Source organism: Limulus polyphemus, unplaced genomic scaffold, assembly GCF_000517525.1.
Source record: "Limulus polyphemus unplaced genomic scaffold, Limulus_polyphemus-2.1.2 Scaffold9940, whole genome shotgun sequence".
Classification (NCBI taxonomy): domain Eukaryota; kingdom Metazoa; phylum Arthropoda; class Merostomata; order Xiphosura; family Limulidae; genus Limulus; species Limulus polyphemus.
Genome location: NW_013675550.1, coordinates 1 through 6,809, shown reverse-complemented (window position 1 = coordinate 6,809; position 6,809 = coordinate 1). Strand labels below are relative to the sequence as shown.

Here is a 6,809-nt window from a genome sequence, read left to right as displayed (position 1 = left end):
TCTTATAATATCTTGTGTTTGCAAGAAAAGCACTTCGAGTAGATTTCAAGGGAGCAGTACAAGTTCCAGAACTTCTAAAGTGCTCAAGTCTAACACACACATTTAAAAATTGGTAGCTCTATACCTGAAACCAAAAGTATATACACAAATATAGGTATCACCTTGATCCACAAACTAACCGTCTCACACACAGAAATAAACTTTAGATTAATGCAACAATTTTATTGTATTTATCTTATTTACAAGTAAAACCCTTACAAAAGTTTGACTGCCAGTTTTAGGTTAGATGTAAAATGTGGTATTTACAACAGAATTGAGCTACCTTGATATTGTATCAATGGGTAAGAAGCATCTTGATTAAGAAAAGTGGAAAGAGGCTTACGAATATTTAGCAAAAATATTTGATAAAAAAAAATGGAAAAAGGCTTATAAATATTTAGCATTTTGATAAAAAAAAAGGAAAAAGGCTTATGAATATATAGCATTTTGATAAAAAAAAGGAAAAAGGCTTATGAATATATAGCACTTTGATAAAAAATGGAAAAAGGCTTATGAATATTTATGATCTTGTCCAAAAATAAAAGATCTTGTAAAATCTTAGATAAATAAAGAAGTTTGATTTTTTTAGGTTTTACATTTAACTATTTATGATTTTATTTAATAAACTGCTTACCTTTGATTTAATATTGGTTTTTAAAGCTACAGAAAAACTGATTTTCTCAAAATGTCAAAATCTGATAAACAACATTTTGTGTATAAAGCGTTTTATGTCTGTGTGTGTGTATATATAAAAATAAGAAGAAAATTCTAAAATGTATTTTCTACCTTTTTTGATCGTGTTTTGTGGAACAGGAGTACCTTTCAGCTCTAGCTTGAAGTTTGTTGATACCGTTTGCTGCACTAAACTTGTCTGTTCCTACAGATAGCCTCTGAGGTATGAAAAATAAAATTAGTTAAAATACCTTTTGTTTGGGCACATAAAACTATAATGGGCCGTAACGTGTTTCTTAGAACCAAACAAAATTTCTGTACTGCATGCAAGTACAAGATATAATAACTTAACAAAGGCAAATTAAAAATAACCACAACTAACTCTTAAAGAGATTTATAGGATTCAAATGTACAGCCTTGTCTATATATATATATTAACATCGTAGTCTACATTCAACTATAAAAATAATTTATCTATCACGAGTGCGGGCTAGAAAAGTCTGTTCGTTCTTAAAATCTACTTGTCCCCCCCGTACGATCGGATAAAACATAAACGTGATCCATTATCTGAAAAGAATGTTTCATGTTTGTATGATCAGTAAAGGTAAAATAGTTCTATTATAAGTTTGTTATTGGGTAGAAGCATTGCGTCACTTTCATAATTCAGAAATACTACCTTTGTATTTAGTTATATTATAAAATAATTATTGTCATCTATTCGTGTCATCTTTTTTTTTTCATATTATTTTATTTCTGTAAGTAAAATCTTTCAGATGTTAAGTACCATTTTTTTAAAAGATTTAGTTATTATATATAAACTATAAAGCTTTACTTAGCAAGTTACTGATTTAATGTTTAAAAAATTTCAATTTTTCATTGACAAATATCAATGTGAAATGCCGGACATAATGTTTGGTTGAGATTGTTAAAAAATGAGATACTACGTGTACTTTTATTGTTCCCTAAAATTAAGTTAAAAAGGAGTTAAAGTATGCAATAATGAAAAAAAATATAATTATTAGACAACTTTGATTTCGAATGATATCTTACACTTAACTCATTGATAATGTGTACTCATTTGGTTAATATGTGGGTTGTGTGGTTAATACACAAGTACTCATTTGGTTAATATGTGGGTTGTGTGTTAATACACAAGTACTCATTTGGTTAATATGTAAGTTGTATGGTTAATACACAAGTACTCATTTGGTTAATATGTGGGTTGTGTGTTAATACACAAGTACTCATTTGGTTAATATGTGGGTTGTATGGTTAATACACAAGTACTCATTTGGTTAATATGTGGGTTGTATTGTTAATACACAAGTACTCATTTGGTTAATATGTGGGTTGTGTGGTTAATACACAAGTACTCATTTGGTTAATATGTGGGTTGTATGGTTAATACACAGGTTCTCACTAGGTGTTAAGATATGAACAGAGAGAGGTATTAAATGTGAATTAAAATACCAAATCATAAAATAACATTTTAAAATTTTCACTTACAGTAATATACCCCAAAAATTCAGTTAAATGTTCAATAAATAGTAGAAATAAAATTATTCATTTAGATTTCTGTGTAAGCATTGTTTTACTTGACACAAAATGTATAAAGTAGTATAAATTGGAGATTGGACTTGTTATGTATTTCTACAGATTATTCAACTAAAATATCACTTGGAAACGGTACACAAGGTTTACCTTGTTCAGTAAACCTTCTCTTATGAATGTAACGTGACTTTTAATAGGGAAAATATTGAATACAAATTTATTTCAGTATTTAAATTAAACTAGAAATCAGAAAATTGTGTAATATTCTTAAGATTTTGATAAAGAAGGATCACGATGTTTTACTGAAATCATTCTAGTTTAAGTAAGTCTTGAGGTGCCGCAGTAAATACGCAGAATATTCAAATTACTTATATATCTGAACACGTGGCTTATTAGTGTCTCATGATAAGTAAAATTTATTACGAAGGATCAGTTATATCTATTTTAATATCAGATTCTTTTAGGCAGAAAAAAATTTCAAATTTGCGTACTTCAGTGTTTTGCGTACATTTTTAATTACAACTAACAAAGACAAATTTGTAGAATAATAGATTGTTTATTTTACCATAATGTGAACTTTGTTTTTATACAAATAAAAATATATATACACACACACACACAAAAACTTACAGATTCTCAAGGGGGTCAGTAAAAGGGTTTTTCTGGAGCTCTATGAAAATTCCCAGGTTAGTTCATCAATTGAAATTAATGCTGTGTTTCTAGACCTATAAAAACAGGATTATGGGATGAAACTTACAGTTAAAGAATACGTCACATTTATTACTTGCATCCCCTGAATATGAAGTACACGTAAGATTAAATGTCATTCAGCCTTTTTTATGTAACCAGTATGTTATGGTCTTAGCTAAGGTTTTTCTAATTTATCACAAGTTTTGAGTATTCATGTCTAATGCTTTGGTGGCGTTTAAACGATATCTTTTACAACAGCAGACCAAAAAATTTGTGATAAAAATCATGCTTATGGCAGATATTTTTATATCACAAATTTTGAGTATTGATTTCTCAAGCTTTACTGGCTTTTAAACGATATCTTTAAATTACAATAGTACTTGTTTTTTGAACAAATGTAAATATGAACATGCATGTAGTGTAGTACTTTATGACTTACTTCTGTTACTTTATTTTCATTTACCTAATATTTCTATTCATGAGTAAAAGTGTTTTTCAGTACACAGTCACGGTGTTTGATCTAATTCGTGATTTAGTCACAGTGCCTTCTTGGTTTACACTTTAATCATTATATTGTTGGTTCATGTGTAGTCACAGTGTTTGATCTAATTCATGATTTAGTCACAGAGCCTTCTTGGTTTACACTTTAATCATTGTATTGTTGGTTCATGTGTAGTCACAGTGTTTGATCTAATTCACGATTTAGTCACAGTATTCTTGGTCCATGTGTAGTCACAATGTTTGATGTACTTCATGATTTAGTCACAGTGCCTTCTTGGATCACAGTTTAGTCACTGTATTTTTGAGGTAATGTTGCAGTAACACTGTTTTTTTAAAATTTTAATGACAGTTTTCTTGGTTCACACTTCAGTCATTGTATATTCTTAGGTCGTGATGTCACAGCTGATGCTGTAGTTCTTCTTTGTTAGAAATTAATATAAATGTAAAAATAATTACACTAAATCTAATTTATATTCAGAATTAATAAATTTTCAAACAAAACAGGTTTCTCAACAATACTAATGTCCATAATGGCTATTGATGCTTTTGTTAATTGTACAAATCATTTTACTAACAATATTATTTTTAGAAAGACAAGATCTGGCATAATTGACAGGTATCTGAAGCATTTCATTGCTATATGTTTTGATGGAGCAAGTTTATGTTTCAGTATCCTCACTGTATTTACATATAGAAAAAATGAAGAGATGATTTTAGCTTTACATGATCATTCCATAATGACAAAAAGTATGAAAAGACTGTATAAAAACTGTCAATTTGGTAAATGTCTACTTACAGAATATCTTTCCATGTTCCTTGATGTTGTGACATTACTTTTGTCTGTAAGGCCAAATCTAGAAAACAGAATATTGGTGATTTAAAATTATTCTTCACAATTTATTTCTTTACACAGTTAATAATTTCATTTCTCAGTATAATTGTTAAAATTTTATTTTAAAGGATTTATTTTTTATTTAAGATAACTGACCTGACTTATTTTTACAGTTCTTGTATGTTGTAGATGAGATGTTTTTGGTAATATCTACATGTAGCTAAATCTGAACATTAAAAATAAGGCTTAGAAAATATGTGTCATTTTTCACTATAATCCTGCTTTATCAATGTATATTTTTTAATTGATGATTTTAAAAAATAGATTATAGATCTGTAAGATCTATAATCTATAACTTGTGGTTATAGATCTAGATGAATAAGATTAATCCATCAGATTTTTTAGTGTGTAGTTTTTTTTGCTGGTGTTTAGGTTTTAGATCTAGAAAAACTTCGAAAAAGAGCCGAGAGATTCGGTCAGTCAGTGTCAGAAGCGATGAAACAAGTACGTACATTCAAAATAATAGGAAATATTCTATTATTGATTCATGATTCTTATCCTTGACTAAATGTATATCTAAATTTTGTTTGATTTTCCAAGATTTGGTGAAACTGTATCAGAGCAGTTGCATGTTCTTGTAACTTGCATTAACACTTTTCTACCATTAAACGTGTTTCTTTGATGGTATTATTGTCGGTTCTGTTACTTAATACTTCCAGCTGAACATTCTTGGATTAATATTTAACCATATGTATAAATCATTTTTTACTCAATTAGGATTGATGTCTTTAAAAATTAACATGTTTTCATTGGTACTTATTTTGCTTTCTGAGTCATTCTTGCTTGCCTATATCTGCTGAAGAAGTAAATTCTGATGTTTAGTTCTCCAAAAAATTACAACTTTAAATTGAATTTCCAGTGGCCATATTTACACGTAAAGGTTGACTATAGTTTCTGTATAAAATTATAATGTAGGGCAAACTTTATCAATACAAAACAACACAATATAAAAGAAAATTATCTGGTTCTTAAAATGATGTATTAACAGAACCCTGCTGGTAGATCAGTGATAAGTCTGAGGGTTTATAACTCTAAAAATTAGGTTTCAACAGCACTATGCTTGTAAGAGGATAAATAACATATTGTATTGCTTTGCACTTCAATATACAAGTATTATACAAGTGTAATGTTCCTAAAGATTTAAATTTAAGTGTTTTACAAACTGTAAGTACATCACATCACAAAGGCAACTATGTTTAAATATGTCACATCACAAAGGCAACTGTTTAAATACATTGCAATTAAACAGTTGCCTTTGTGGAGTTGCCTTTGTGGTGCAATGTATTTTAATACATTGCACCACAAAGGCAACTATTTTAATATATTGCACCACAAAGGCAACTGTTTGAATACATTGCACCACAAAGGCAACTATTTTAATACATTGCACAACAAAGGCAACTGTTTAAATACATTGCACCACAAAGGCAACTGTTTGAATACATTGCACCACAAAGGCAACTGTTTAAATACATTGCACCACAGAGGCAACTGTTTAAATACATCATGTCACAAAGGGAACTGTTTATTTAATACCAAGTACAAAACTGGATCTTTGTATAAAAATAAAAGTACAAGTAACAAAGAGCCCTCTGTACATGATTTGTTTCTTATTTCTTATGAATAATATAATTTTACAATAAATTATATTTGAGAAGTCTTTAATTACTAAGTAGATGAGTACAGTTTTTATGCGAAATACTTGCATTTAATGGGTATTTATTGTGATAGCGATAAAATACCTAACATCTGTTGAATATGTTGTGTGTTTTTTTCTTACTTAAAAATTCTCTGTTATAGAACTTTCTTTTTTTGTAAACACATTTTAGAGAGACACTTATTTTGACTTTAGACACTGCTAGAGTGATAAAATAACTAAATTTCTGGAAGGTGGAGATTTATAATGATCTTGTAAGTTTAGGTGATGAAAGTGAAATGTTGTTTCAAGTCTACCATTTAAAGAGAAATCTACAGCACATTTTCCACTCAGGAAAATAAAGATGTTATTTATATTTAATGAATAGGTTATCTTTAAAAAACAGTGACAAGTAATTTAAATGTGATGTCATTATTACTCTTATTCATTAATCGTTTGGTCATATCGTCTCAACAGATTGAAGAAAGAGAAAGGATACTTAAAAGGAAGAAAAAGTTTGGAAACAGCACTTCTGCATCTTCTGGTGGTAATGAAGAGGTTAGTATTAAATTTGGTTACCATGTTCTCTACTATACATTTTAATATGAATTTATATTCACTACTGTCATGGTCATAGGTTTTACTTATTATACGAGCTGTAAAATGTTGATATTTTTGGTTATGGTGTTAACAAATAGTGGAGATAAACTGGAGAACATCATGAACTGGTAAATCACCATGTTCTCTACTATACATGTTTAGTGGTGATTTACCAGTTCATGATAAACATGTATAGTAGAGAACATGGTGATTTACCAGTTCATGATA

General features: G+C 28.8%; 1 long non-coding RNA gene across 1 annotated transcript; it reads left to right on the top strand.

Moving 5' to 3' along the window:
* Positions 1–4,716: 4,716 nt before the first annotated feature.
* On the top strand, positions 4,717–6,540 carry LOC111083519. Its single transcript, XR_002609088.1, has 2 exons — positions 4,717–4,789; positions 6,459–6,540. It is a non-coding gene; the product is annotated as an uncharacterized LOC111083519 (long non-coding RNA).
* Positions 6,541–6,809: the final 269 nt, after the last annotated feature.